Genomic DNA, 15,713 nt, shown 5'->3' on the forward strand with positions numbered 1-15,713 from the left:
TTTCAGAGTTTGTAGGGAAGGGTGTGCTGTATTTTTATTTTCAACCTGTCTCAGGCCCATATTTTTTGGGTAAAAAAAAAGAAGGATCACTAGCAAAATGGAATAAAAACCCAAGAATAAATAAAACAGAAGCTCCGATTTATCTATCTATTCATTTGTTTGTTTATTTAATGACTCCTCCTGACGGATACAAAACTGCTCTGGCTGCTTGTTGTGGCCCTCAGCTTGCACTTTCTGAGCCTGGTGGGGGCTGGGGCTAGTGCTTTCAAGTAATACTATTTTGAAGTGCTGCTCACTCCTAGTCTTCCTTCTCCCAACATCTCGCTCTTTGGCATGAGGGGAGACAATGCCGAGTTTTGTATTTCTGCTTTCACAATGGCCATGGCCAATGATTTCATCATCTTAGAACGTCTCTAAGGGTGCCATGCTGATCTGGAAGGATGTGGTTCCTAAAGGTGGTTGTGGGAAGCCAGCTCCCACCTTTTATAAGGATTCCCATGAGGAGGAGAGAGGGCTAAGAAACTTTTAGATAGAAAGATAGCAAAGAGGAGAAAGACAGAAACATAGGATAGCTTCGGGAGGACCTGGATCAAAACCCAAGAGTCCCTTCTGGCTCTTCAAAAGGGCTTTTTATAACAATGCCAAGGGGCAGGGCAGAAGACCTCCTCCTTGCTAGATCAAAGCACACTGCACAGCCAAGTGTAGACCCTTCCAAACACCTGGCAACCATGCCCGTGGTCAAATCATACCCTTATGCTTAACCTGCTGGGTTAAGCAAGCTCAGATTCTCTGGCCCTGAATAAAGTCTCACTTCTGTGGTTCTCTACAGGTGGTGAGGCAGCTAATACCTAGGTTCTACCTCTGTTCTACCCATGCTGGGAGGAGGTTGCCTGGCTCATGGTTTTCACTGAAGACCTTGAACACTGGAGACAGGGATGGCAGACTAGGAAATGAAAGGATGAAATGACTGTATTGTAAACATTTCCAGGGCTGGCTTTTACCCTGGGGCCTTGCCAGGGTGCCACCCCTACCAATACCTCTTTGGATAGTGATAAGCAGAGAACATAAAGGCAAGACAGAATCAAAGGGACATCATCCCTGAGGAGGGATCTCAGGGCAATGGACTGAGAGTGACGTTCTTGTCTCTAGTTCACTGTGGTCAGTGGCTGGGTGACTGTGTTGTTCTTCTCTCCCTCAGCTGGAAAGCAGACATGGACCCTGACATTTCTCTTATGCTCTTGATTGAAATTAACTTCTGTGTGAGGACTTGATTGCATCCGTTTAGGAGTCAAAGCCTCTAGCAGATAGTCCTTGGTGGGACGACTTCCTGCCACTGTGTAGTGTCAGATGTCCTACAGTTCGCTCCCTCAGGAGTGGACACTGGGCTTCCATGTAACAGTCGTTGTATGAGATCATGCCAGTCTTCTGTCTTAGTTAGGGTTTCTATTGCTGTGATGAGACACCATGACCACGGCAACTCTCATCAAGAAAACATACAATTTGGGCCAACTTACAGTTCAGAGGTTTAGTCCCTCATCATGACGGTGGGAAGCATGGCAGTGCACAGGCAGACATGGTGCTGGAGAGGTAGCTGAGAGTTCTACATCTGGATCCGCAGACAGCAGGAAGAGAGAGAGACACCGGGCCTGGCTTGAGCATCTGAGACCTCTAAACCCACCCCCAGTGACACACTTCCTCCAACAAGGTCACACCTCCTAAGAGGGACACACTCTATGAGCCTATGGGGGCCATTTTCATTCAGACAACCACCCCTTCTGAATAACATGACCCCTTTCAGGATCATGGAAGTGACAGGAACCCACGCTGTCATGTACTTGATGAAATGCTCTGCCTTCTTGAATAGCTGGCCCCCTTGTTGAAGCTCTGAGAAGTGCTAGGAAAAGATTCGCCAGCCTGGAGCCGGGGTTGTAGAGTTTGGCCACCACCGACTTCCGCCTCAGCTGAGACCTGGTCTTGGCAAGTTACTTCAGGTTCTTCAGCTTCATCATCCACACTTCTCCTTTGCCTGTGAGGTGGGGGTGGGGCATGCCCATCGGAGATTTATTGGCAGGGAGGGTTAGGTTCAGTGTCGCTTATTGGCACAGTAGCTCTGTGGTGATGTTTGCTAGCTAGTACCCAGGATGGCCGTTCATAACACTCAGGGATGTGCCCAGTCAGCAGCCAGGAATTACTTCTGGACATCTGCCTGCTCCCTTCCCTCGAAGCTAAGGACTTACTAAACCTGTGAAGGAAGCATTCTCTGGCCTGACTCAAGTCAGCAGCTGACTCTGGAGACAGATGCTGTGGGTTTGGGTCCCCGGCTCTGCTCTTACTGGCTCCGTGAACCCGGCAGCTCTCCCTCAACATTTCCATGTGTAGGATGGGAGGACTCTGCCTTGGGTTGGTGGGTGAGGTTACATGCGTGTGCAGATGTGCAGTTCTTGGAGTAACTGAGTACATGCCATTCACCAGCCTTCCTCATTTTCCCAAGTCTGTTCAAAGGGCAGATGTGTCAAGTTCTTTCTAGGGCCAACACCATTAGGTGTTGGCACATGAACCAGGCATAATCACTTCCTGAGGAGACTCTGGATTGATTGGTCTAGTGTAGGGCTGGTGGGCTTTTCTGTAAAGGGTTAGATAGTAAGTAGCTTAGATTTTTGTGGGTCATTAATGTCGCTGCCACAACTCCACGATCCCACTGTTCTCTCATGAACGTAGTTGCAAAGAATATATGAGTGGACACCAATGTGTTCCAGTAAAACTTTATAAACAGTTGGTAGCTTGGAGTAGGTCTGTGAGCGTAATTGGCACACATGCTTCTAGTAGGAAGACATGGCAACTAAGAAGTTACTTGGTTTCAAACTAGGGCAAGTGCTGAAAGGAAACAGCACAAGGTCTGTGAGAAGGAAGGGTCAGGGAATAAGTGACATTGAAGCCACATGGAGGCAGAGACAGGTGGAACGGGAGCGTGTGCCAGACAGGACGCAACTCTGAGGGATGGAGCCATGGCCTAGATATAGTCCCAGCCAAGGGTCTCACATCCCAATCTGCTTTTGTAGGTTTTGAAGGTGTGGTAGATGTACTTCAGCTTGCTTTGGATAAAACAGACATTTTTGCTCTATCTAATCCAACTCCGGTTTTCTCCTTTCTCTCCCCCCCACCCCCAGCCCTGTTACCGAGAGATGAGCTGTACGGATAGACTAAGACATTTTTGTTCTGCGTACTCTTTGTAATTACATATATCCTCTCTCGCTGTGTTCCCTTGCTTTGTTCTGTTGTCTGCAGTATCTATGCAGGAATTTAGAAGTTGGAGGGGGTAAGATTGCACCTTATTTTATTATTTGATGGTAAGTGGTATACTTGGGTAAAGGCCTTGAAACAGGGATGGAAAAGGCGTTTCCCTTGACATCTCATGTCCCATTTCTGCCAGCCCCAGTGGTTCATTTCCTTCAAGCAGGTTGCAAGTGTCCTGTAAAGGTTTTGTTGATTTGGTTTTACTCTTGTGTATGGTTATGTGCTAACATGTATGTCTGCACCGTGTTTGTGCCTGGCTCCCAAGGAAGCCGGACAGGGAGTTGGATACCTTGCGGGGTTGGAGTGACAGAAAGTTGTGAGCCTCCCTGTGGGTGCTGGGAATCAAATCCTGGTCCTCTGAAAGAGCAAACAGTGCTCTCAGTCCCTAAGCCATCTCTCCATTCCCCTGATGAAGATTTTGTTTAAGAGGACTGGGATGTTTTCTATTTCAGGGGATGCCTCTGACATAGGGGTGCTCCTGCACCTCACTAATGTCTAGCCTAATGGATGAGCTCAGATTCAGTGAGAGGACTGGTCTCTAAAAATATGGTAGAGAGTGATTGAGATAGACTCCAAGCATCATTCTTACATATTCTTACTTCCACATGAATGGGCACTCAAGAGCTCGCTCTCTCGCGCTCTCTCTCTCTCTCCTTCTCTCCCTCCCTCTTTCTCCCCTTCTCTCTCTCTCTTCCTCCCTCCCTTTCCCCCTTCCTCTCCCTTTTTCTCTCCTACTGGGAAGAATAATTGTACTCACCTCACTGGATTGTTGTAAGGATTAAAATGAGTAAAATGTGCGTAAGGCCTTCAGAGAATTGACTAAGCATCAATGCTGCTTCCCACTTATCTGTTGTTATTATTGAGTACACATGAGGCACCAGGTCCCTTATTCCTCCTGAGCCTTATTGGTGGCTCTTGACTCATCTCACAAACTTGGGCTGCATCCTGTCCCTGGGCTGTGATGACCTTTGTCACCAGAAGTCCAGGAATACAGTCCTTTTGAAGGTTCCATTGTGCTAGAGACAGCTAATTGATGAGTAGCTCTTCGAACATAAATCTAGAGTTTTACCAGCAACATTCACCATCCTTGTTGTCTGTTTTAATTCACTCTCTATAATCAATGCCTTCTTCTGTATGAATTTAGATGCACTCTTTGGCTCTCCCTGGGTCCCCTTTCAATTTTGGACAAAACTAAAAGAGAGGGGGCATGACCTGGATGCAGATAAATGAGCTGCCTTGGGGAGATCTAGGGCATGGGCATTTATTTCTCTGGCATTGATCTTTACACTTGTGGGGTAGTCTAGCTCTCTTCCAAGGACCCTTCTGGCCTCAGTGTTTTTTGTTTTTTGGCTCTCAAATATTACAGCAATGTGCTCACTGTTGCTTATAGACCTTGACCTTATCATGATGTTGTTCTAATTATTTCTTTCTCTCAGGCAACCTCCCTCCTCTGGAGGAATTCTAACTTGTTTTCCTTATAAATTGCCTTGAAAAATTGTTTTAAAAAGAAGTTCCTTTCTGTGCCATCCTGTGCATTCATGATTCATCTTTCCAGAGTTGTTTGTTGTGTGCGTTGGAAGCTCCCTCGGTAGTCTGTAGAGGTGCTTTGAAAAGCTAACATTACAGTCTTGTTGGAACTCATCCCAGCTCAGATTCTATTTTTAATAAAATTCTTTGTATTGTTTTTCAAAAGGTTCCCACTTTCTTTCACTGACTGAAGTAAGAACTTTGTTTCTTATGCTTCGCATCCTGTGATTTTCCCACAAGGACTGGTTCTGGGTTCAGCATCTGGTCATACAGGATTTGTGTTTTCAGGGCCTCTACCTGCTGTTTGTGCTGTCCTGCTCTTGGCACAGGAGGGCAAGCTTTGTGTAAATAACGTCCTTCATGGCTGATATAGTGCCGAAAACCTTCACTGTATGTTCCGCCTCTCTGCTGTCCTTTGGAGTAGGCAGGTTGGACATCAGCACCAGGACCTCTGAGCTCCAAAGAGGTGAAGGGTCAGAACTCAAAGACAAATAAATACTGGCAAGAAAGGGCAGGCAGCAGAGAGGGATGTGTACACTTAGCTCACTAGTATAGAGGATTAGCTTACTAAACTTTTATTAAACTTATTAAATGTGAATTCCAACATAATATAACTTCAAAGTAAAATGTTCAGAGTTAAAAGGTTAAAAAGGAAAGCTCTTGGGATTGGAGAGATAGCTCAGTGGTTAAGAGTATTTATCACTCTTGCAGAGGACCCATGTTCGGTTTCCAGCACTCATATTGGTGCTATACAACCATCTTTAACTTCAGTCCCAAGGGACTGGATATTCTCTTCTGCCCTCTAGGGGCACTAGGCATACAAGTAGTGTATATACATACATGCAGGTAAAACCCACATACACATAAAATAAATAAATCTTTAAAAAAGAAAAGTCCCTGTGACCTTCTCACCCCTTAGCCCTGCTCTCGGGTGGCATTATTGATATTTTATTGAGTGGTAGCCAGGTGCAGTGGTATGCACCCGCTACCCCAGCTGCTCTGGAAGCTGAGGCAGGAGGATGACTTGAACCCAGGAGTTGAGCTTTACCTGGGACAGTGTAGGGAGAGTCTGTCCCACAAACAAACAAACAAACAAAACAACCCCCCCCAAACCAAATGAAAACAAACCCCCAAGCCAAAAGCAAGTAATTTTTCGAGTATTCTGGAACTTTTCACTAAAATGCAGATGTTGAATACAGTGGCTTGGCTGCCTTTGTTCACCTTGTGCTTCATTCAGATACAGAAGAGTGTGGAGCACATAGCAGGCACAAACAGGGGCAGTTGTATGTGGCCTGGATAAATGACATTTCCAGGGTTGTCCTAGGTACAGTGCTACTATACTGCGTTTTACTTACCATTTGTCTTGTACAATTTTGCATAGTAATACCTAAAAAGAAATTTTACTTTAAAAATTACCTACAGAGAAGGAGTGAGTTATTGTTTAGTTGGTAAAGCATTTGCCTTACATGCAGGAGGTCATGAGTTTAGTTCTTGTACCACAAAAATGAAAATACTGACATGGTATTCTGTTATATAGATTACTATAATTATTGAATCACTTTGTGGTACTTCTAATTTTTCCTGTTACAGCCCTTGCTGCAAGGACTATTTGAGACACTGCCTTCTGATTGTCCCTTCAATATCTACTTTCTATGTCTAATGTAAGAGAAATTCTTAACTGGTCCCAAATGCTTAGGTAATGACTACTATGCCAGGCTCCCTTGCAGCTATATGGACTAAGACTGATCTTGGCTCCAAAGCTGCAAACTGACTCTTGCTCACAACAAAGTTGTGCAATATATGAGGATCCTGTTTCCACAGCACTGCAGGGCTGCTGCACCAGACCTGCCCCGCATCTTCTTGAACATTCATGTGAATGAGACAAATGGATTTTCATTTTGTGAACATTCATTGTGTCACAATATGAGTTTTGTCTTTGTCACATTCTCTGTACCTACCTGTATGAATATATCTATATAATAAAGTAGAATTGCAGGATTGGGGGACATGGTCATTTAAGTTCACAATTGATATCCTAATTAACCTTTAAGCATTCATCATCATTACTATCATTGTGTGGTGAGATAGTCACCATCATGTCTATATCACCGTATTGTGGATGTATTTACATTTAATGGATACAATCCCCAAATCTATTGAAACTATACAAAGATTCATATTACCAAAGGAAAATGCTAGGATGTAAAAGCAAGAGCTTAGTTCCAAATGTCAATATCTGTTATATTCTGTATCCATGGAAACCAATTCCTGAGTGTCTATAAAGGGAATGGGAGAATGGGGAAGTTGTAGAGGGGACTACTCATACTTCATTGAACAGTGCACTGAGAGAATATACAGACCTGTGTCCAAATTATCATGCACACAGTTGCATCACAGACATCCCTAACCACCCATCTGTGCTCATCCATCTGGCCATCCATTTAGCCTACAGGTACTGTGGGCCTACTATGTGCTCATCACTGAGAATGTGGTATTGAGATGGTCATATGGTCTTTGCTGCCACACATATAGATTTTAGGGGCCAAATGCTAATGATTATATAAATAGTAATTGTCACATGTGTGGGAGATAGTGTGCATGGAGAGATGTGGAGGAGGTGTATTAGTTTCTTTCTTCTTCCTGCTATAAAAAAAAAAAATTCCCTAGTGGCTAGAGAAATGGCTTAGTAGGCAAGCTGTGCAAGTGTGAGGATCTGCATTCCCATGCTAGCATCCAAGTAAAAAGGCAAGTGTGGCAGCTTGTGTGTATAATTCCAATGCTGGGGGTGGAGCAGAGAAAGGAGTACCATTAGGGTTTACTAGCTGCCAGATCTAGGTTCAGTGAGAGACCCTGCTTCAAGGGAATAAGGTAGAGGGTGATAGGGTATGACACCCAATGCCCTGCTGCTCTGGTTTTCTTATGCTTGCACAGAACTATGTGCACTTGCACACACATGCATGGACCACACACACACACACACACACACACACACACACACACACACACACTTTAAATTAGTAGTTCAAAAAGAGCAGCCTTAGTGCTTACAGTGTGTGGCCAGGTTGCTCATTCTCCTAAGGTTCTAAGGTGCATCTGCTTCCTGGCTTTTGGGATTTCTGCAGGCTGCCTGTGTTCCTCGACTCATGGGTCCTTCTGTCCCCAGGGCCAGAGCTCTGTTTCCACATCATCGGTCTTCATTCACTCTGACCTGTGGGGACAGTGAGCATCCTGCCAAGTCCATCTACCATCTGGAGAATTCAGAACAAAGTTCCTGTATCAAGATCCTTCCTTTAGTCATATCTGCAAAGTCCCCTTTGCCATGCATGGTGACATCATGATGGAATCCAGGGATAGGAAGTGGACATTTTGGGAGGGACGTCATTCTGCCAACTACAGCACTGGTTCACAGAAAGGGGCTGCCCTGTGAAGAATTCCCCGAGGAGCTGGCCTTGAAGTTAGGCTTGTATGGTACAGGCAGAGGAGAGTGAGTAGGAAAGACCTTGGGTGACTGGAGACCAGAAGGCAGCCATTGGTCTAGGCGGGGTGTGCAGGAGAGTGAGTGACAGGTGAAGTTTCAGTTTTGTGTTTCAAAAGAACACTTCTCCTGCATGGTTAGGGGTGGCTAAGGAGGATGGTGGAGGCTTTGGAGGGGCTGGTGATGATATGGATGAGGGATCCTGCAGCCTGGTCTAGCTGCAGGTGAAAAAGATGTGCATGGAGTGGAGAGATTGAAGGAATTTGTCAGTGGAGCACAGAGATGGATGGGGACGATGCAGCAGCAGATGTTGGGTGTGACCTGGAGGCTCCAGCCTGAGCCCTGATGAGGGCAGGGCCATTTACTAAGTGGGAAAATACCAGAGTAGTGAGATGTCCCATTGGAGTAGATGGATGTTGAGGGCCGATGGATAGGCGTGTGGGAAGGGTTGTGTTAATGCAGCATGGAGCTCGAAGTGAAGTTTGCAGGGTACAGATAGTTAGACATGGTTGTCTTGCAGGCGCTGACTGGGACCATGCAGTGGCTTCTGCAGGGACTCTGGAGAGAGAGGCAGGGAGAGCCCTTGGGCCACCTCTGGGAAAAGCCAGCTGTCTACAAGTGCCCCTTCTGGAGAGCTTACTGTGTTTGTAGCTTCTCCGGGTAATGTGGGGGTGAAATCCATGAGTTCCCCACCCCCTTTGGAGTACTGGGATTGAATTGAAGGTCCTTGCAAATGCTAGGTGCGATATGGAGGTGAGGAAGTACAGACAGTCCTTACAGAAGGGAATCACTAAACACAGTGTTAGTTTCCTAGGCTGCTGTATCCAATTCTGTTTTCTCATGGCTTGAACAATCCACATTTACTATTTTTGAAAAACACCAACTTAGGTAGTAATGATTGATTTATTGTTGTTAGTGTGTGAGGGCTTTGTGTCCCACAGTGCATGTGTGGAAGTCAGAGGCCAGTGTTTCCGAAGTTAGTTCTCTACTCCCATCTCTACACGGGTCCTGGGGATCAAACGTAGGTCACCAGCCTTGCAAGTCAAGTGTTTTACCTGCTGAGCCATCTTGCTGGCCCCACATTGACTTTATTAGAGTTTTGAAAATCCAAAGCAGGTCTCACTGGGCCAAGGCCTAGTTGGAGTTGGTGGAGGGCTGCATTCTTTTTTCTTTTTTTCCCCTCTCTCGAGACAGGGTTCTTTGTGTAGTCCTGGAACTCACTCTCTAGACCAGGCTGGCCTCAAACTCACAGAGATCTGCCTGCCTCTGCCTCCCAGGTGCCGGGATTAAAGGCGTGCACCACCACCGCCCAGCTAGAGGGCTGCATCCTTGTTGGAGGGCTCAGAAGAGACTCCTTTTCAAGCATTTCTGTGCAGCAGCTGGAGCATGCTTTGGCTGTGTCCCGTACACCTGCAGCTTCAGAAGGTGTCACACAGCATTGCTGTGCTCTGCCTTATTCCTGCTCTCACTTTGAAGGACACTTGTGAGCATTCTGAGCCCACTGGATAATTCAGAGCAAGCCCCATTCAAATTTATTTTTTAAAGATTTTATTTATTTATTTTGTGTATGTGAGTGTTCTATCTGCATGCATGCCTTTATGGTGGACGAGGGTATCAGACTCCACTCTAGATGGTTGTGAGCCACCATATGGTTGCTGGAAATCAAACTCAGGATTTTTGTGTGGGGGACCAGCTCCCACTTTTTACCCCAGGGTACTCTTGAGGAGTGAGGGATAAGAGACTTAGATAGAAATATAGAGGGAAAAGAAACAGAAACATAGGCTAGCCTTGGGAAGGCCTGGATTTTTATCCACTGGCCCAGAACTTTATTCAAAGGGCTTTTTATAACAATGCCAAGGGGCAAGGCAAAACACCTCCCCCTGCCAGATACAACCAAGCATAGACCCTTCCAAACACCTGGCACTCAGGCCAGTGGTCCAATCATCCCCTTTGCAGGCCTGCTGGGTAAAGCAAACTCAGAAGTCACTAAGAAACCTCTATGGGCTCTCACACCTTTGGAAGAGTAGCCAGTGCTCTTAACTGCTGAGCCATCTCTCCAGACCCCCAGATGTGTGAATTAAAACCATCTCATTTTCCTTTGCCACGTGAGATAAAGTATTCACCAGTTTTGGGGATTAGACAAGGGTGTCCTTGGTGGACTGTTATTCTACCTATATACACATCCATGTGCTGCTGAATAATGTTTTGGTAAATGCTGGGTCACTTTATCACATTGATTCCATAAGATTATAATGGAGCTAAAAAATTCTTACTGCCTAGTGTAGTATGTGAGAGATGTTTTTCCCCTGGGGAGGCATAGTTCTCGTTCTCTCTCTCTCTCTCTCTCTCTCTCTCTCTCTCTCTCTCTCTCATGTATGTGTGTGTGTGTGTGTGTGTGTATGGATATGCATTTCTTTTTTTTCCCCCAGAAAGGAAACCAGGACAGACCAAAGTCATGATTGTACAGAAGTCTAATTTGGTGAATCAATGGATTTCTATTGGGCTCTTCACTGGAGTTTGGGTGAGGGGTTACTTACAGGAGCAAGTAGGACTCCAAAGCAGCTGCATCTGAGAAAAGGCTGAGCACTCATGGAAGCTGCAACCCTGGAGTCTCTGTGAGACTGAGACCCACAGGCAGCTCAGGTCAGAGAACGTCCTCTCTGCAGTGAGACTGGTCACATTCCCCTCCCCCAGCAGCTTACTGCTTCTGTAGCTCTCAAGAGGGGCCTCCATGAATCCTGTGCATTCCAGCTTTCCCAGGCATGTGAGGTTGTTTACCCGGAACCTCTTCACTGTATTCTGGCAAGAACATTTTAACTTGGAGGGCACTGTTACATTATTGCACTGTCCGAAGTAAAGCCATCAATGTAACAGGACAGAGTGACCTATTCCTCAGTGTGACTTGCTCTGCATCTTTGTGATGACATGTAGTAACAAACCTATTGCTAGTTATATGAAAGAATAGCACATACTATTAGGCAGAGCACAAAACACTTGGTAATGATAAAAAACAGCTAAGTAGTTGCATTATGTATCTACTGTGCTCTGGACTATTTTCGAGTGCACTCCATTTGTAAAAAGCTTCCTGTAGTGTACAATGTAATGTCAGAAGCATCCTCATATGGCTCCTGCTTGTGTGTCTCCTTAATTTTATTTGTTTTTGTGCATGCACATGTGCTTGAGTGGGTTTATGCGCTCCATGTGGGTGCAGGAGTTCATGAAGGCCAGAAGAAGACATCAGATGCCTGGAACAGGGAGTTGTAGATGATTATGAGCTGCTGTGTAGGTGATGGGAATTGAACTCGGGTCCTCTGCAAGAGTAATGGGTGCTTATAACCAGTGAGCCATCGATGCAGCTCTCCAATGTGCCTTCTTGGTCTCACCCTTTTCTCTTGCACTTGATTTGATCTTCTGTTTCCTTTGTCATGCCCCAAGAAGCAATAAGTTGTTCCATCCAGATGTGCATATATGCAATACACACTTCATATAGTGTAGGTAGGTGATAGGTTGTACTTTTCAGTCTGCTTGTGTGTGTTCTCTATGTCCATCAATGATAAAATGGCCTAAATAACACATTTCTCAGAACATGTCCTCATGGTTAAGAGATCCATGACTGTAGGTGTAAAAATATAAACAGGATAGTCAGTGAACCCACCCACACCTGTCACTCAGCTTCGACCACATGGCCTTATCACCTTCTGTACCTTTCCCTGCTTCACCAACCTTAGGAACCCTCTGATTTGTATGTGTTTCAGTAGAAACAGTTAGAAGATGTTAAGCTCTGAAGGAGACATAAGATTGGGGTAGCAATGGTGGATGGAGTATGTGAGGTATGAGGGATGCTGAAGGATGTTGAGCCTATGATGCGATGGACTGAGAAGGAAAGATGCTTAGATCATAGAGGCACATAGGGTTATGAGCGGCAGCCGATTAAGGGAGTCCTTGACTGCTGGTATAAATTTTATTTTTTCGTATTTAGCTAGAGAGAGGTAAAGGGGATGCCCAAGAAAAGTTGGAAATAGTCATTGTAGAGTGAGGAGCAATTATACTCTACGATGTTGGAATGCAGTATCTATCTTCCTTCCTTCCTTCCTCCGTCCCTCCCTCCCTCCCTCCCTCCCTCCCTCCCTCCTCCTCTCTCTCTCTTTCTATCTTTCTTTATGTGGCAGAATTTCTCTGTGTAGCCCCAGTTGTTCTGGAACTTGCTTTGTAGACCAGGCTGGCCTTGAAATCAGCGATCCATCTGCCTCTGCCTCCTGAGTGCTGGCACTAAAGGCTTGTGTCGCCACACCCGGCTTGAATGTTCGTAAGGCCTCCAGAACTGAGTGGATTTGGGTGAATCTAGTCAGTGTGGTTGTTGGACCTTTCTTTCCCTCTAGTACTGCATGTTTGTCTGGGTGTCCATTCAGAAGAAGATGGAGAATTTGGTTCACAATGGGTTCCTGCTTTGCTGGCTGGGAAGTCCAATGGGTAGAGTATAATAATCCTTCCATTGGTGCGAGCAGATACTATGTCACCTCAGGGACTCTCTGTTCTCAGTACAAATCTTCATCCTCACTTCCAGGCTCCATTTCTACAAATGGCAAAGTTGGTGCTAAGACAGGCAAGGCTTACCTAGAAAAAATCATGTATTAACTTCTCTATGTTGCCTTTTTTTCAAAAGGAAAGAACTAATGAGATCTTGTTCTAACCACTGTTTCATATCTTACATCTGTCCTGATCTCCCCATCCTATGGTCTAATTTTCTTGAAAAAAAGATAGATGTAGGTCTGTTTAATACCCATCATTTACATTAATTTGTGATTTAGAAATAACTTCATTAAAAATGTTAGTAATTTTTTGTTTTTGTTTTGTTTTTGTTTTTTTTCTTTTTTGTCTGTACGGTGAAATCCTGACATAATTTGATCTGGTATTTCAAAAGTTCATCTGTAGACTGAAGCCACATCATTGTGGAGACAATGGCGCTTTCACTCATAACCCTGAAGAAAATGTACTGAAAGTGGCTTGTGTTTAAGTCCCCTCTCAGATGGCAGTAAAGGAGTCGAGACTGGAGGCAGAGAGGGAGAGGGAGAGGCGGAGAGGGAGATCACATGGGAACAAGAATGGGAGTTATGAAACTGACATACTTCTACTCAATTGGCTCGGGTTCGAGTTATTTTCTATTTAAACTGTGCTTTGTGGCAAGTGACAATATGACTAGTTCTCAGTCTGCTTCATGGTCATATCTTCCTGGAGGAGGAGACGATAATTATATGAGTTAGGAGCATACAGCAGGAGGGGGCTAAAGAGATAGCGTAATGGTTAGAGTACTTGTTGCTCTTGTAGAGGACCTGGGTTTGGCCCAGCACCAACATGGTGGCTCACAACCATCTTTAACTCCAGTCCTAGGGGATCTGATGCCTTCTTCTGGTACTAGGCACACACAGAGTGCGCTTACACACATGCAGGCAAAACATTCATACACATAAAAAAATAAAGGAATATACAATGTTAGAAATCATTTACAATTTATTGTTATTTATTTATGCATGTGTGTATGTGTGTGTGTATATCTGTATATGTGTGTGCAGGTGTCTATGGAATCTAGAAGAGGGCCTCAGATCCCCTGGAGCTGAAGTTACAGGTGGTTGTGAGCCATCTGACTTAGGTGTGAGGTCCCAAACTCAGATCCTCTACAAGTGCAGTATACACTCTTCATTAACGAACCATCCCTCCAGGCCCAGTAGCATTACTTTCTAAGAAGAAAACACTCAGCTTTCTGTTCTGTTTTCCAAATCCTCGTGTCCCTGTGAACTCTGGGTCCTCCATGACAGCCTGAGAAGTAGAAGGCTGCAGATGGTGAGGGAACAGCATCAGCAAAGGACTCTGATCCTCCCCACTGCTCCTTCTCCATGCATGGGTTCTACACTCACAGACCATTTAAGTGCAGATCAGAGGCATTCAAGCATCTCACTGAGTGCTCCAACTTTGTTTTTATTCTCCGAACAATACAGTGTTCTAACAGCCAATATAGCATTTATATTATACCAAGTATTATAAGTAATGTAGGAAAGACACAGGGGAGGGTGTGCATAGGTTATAAGCAACCACTATACCACTGGTTCTCAACCTGTGGGTTGCAACCCCTTTCTCAGGGGTCACATATCTGGTGTTTATATTACGATTCACAACAGTGGCAAAATTATAGTTATGAAGTAGCAACAAAACAATTTTATAGTTAGGGTTTCACTACAACATGAGGAACTATATTAAAGGGTCACAGCATTAGGAAGGTTGAGAACCACTGACTATACCATTTTGAAAAGGAACTGAGTAACTTTCCAGGGGGCCTGGAGCCTGCTCCAGTGGCCAATGATTGTACCTGACTGGAGTGAGCTTTTCTTACTTACAACCAACCTCTCAGATCTTAGGGAGAAATGACCATCCATCACCAGTGGTTGGCTCCAGGTAGGGGGCCTTCATCGTTGTTTTGATGGATAGGCTCTGACAACATTTGGATAAGATTGAGCCTGACTCCTCAGTTTGGAAATTTTTTAGAATGGCTTGCAGGTCCAGCTAGTCTAACAGTGACTGTACCAATGGAAGAAGGCCCATTGTGTAGTTGCTCAGTCCATGAGGCTGGATGTCTCAGCCTGTCTTTAGTATATGCTAGCATCCCAAGGGAGTAGGCTCTAATGCCAGTGAAGAAAAAGAGCAAGCAGGCAAAGAGAATAAGCTTCCTTCTTTCATGTCCTTTGTACAGGCTACCAGGAGAAGGGGTGGCCCAGGTTAAAGGTGGATCTTCCCACCTCCAAAGATCCAGATTCAAAGTGGGTTTTCCTACTGCAAATGACTTAAGAAAGAAGTCCCTGACCGGTGTACCCACGCTCTTGGGTTTTGAATTAATTCCAGACGTAGACAACTAAGAAGAGTCATCACCAATGGTTCTTAGTTGTTAGAAACTTCATGAGGATAAACTGTACAGTCCCTGGCAGAGGACACAGGAGATGCTACACTGGCTATGCTGGCCTATCACCAGGCTTCGCAATCTGATGCCTCTGACAGCTGTCAGGTGTTCCATTGGATCCTTTGATTATCTGCAACCTTCTCTGGACATAATGCCTTCTCAGTAAGACCTTCCCTGATTACTTAAAGATACAGTTGTGTGGCTTTAACAGCTTTCATGCCCCTCAGCCACAGCATCCCATCATCCCCAGCCCATCTCTTAGTTCTTTTTTCTTCATTATACTCATCATCTCCACGTGGATTGTCTTATTGCTTCATGGTTCAGGCTATCTTCATGTACGAAAATGGAACTCCACAAGAGTAGGCATGTATGCCTCTCCCGTCACCATGCTCATTAACGCCTGGATCTTGAGATGAGTGCCTGGCTCAACAGATGTGTGCTGTGCTGTAACCTTATCAGAATAAAGAAATT

The 15,713-nt window shown here is 45.1% G+C and overlaps 1 protein-coding gene across 1 annotated transcript in view; it reads left to right on the plus strand.

Moving 5' to 3' along the window:
• The window catches only part of Usp46 (ubiquitin specific peptidase 46), a 74,986-nt gene that overhangs the window by 14,032 nt on the left and 45,241 nt on the right, over window positions 1-15,713 (plus strand). The window lies entirely within an intron of this gene.

Source organism: Onychomys torridus, chromosome 10 (assembly GCF_903995425.1).
Source record: "Onychomys torridus chromosome 10, mOncTor1.1, whole genome shotgun sequence".
Classification (NCBI taxonomy): domain Eukaryota; kingdom Metazoa; phylum Chordata; class Mammalia; order Rodentia; family Cricetidae; genus Onychomys; species Onychomys torridus.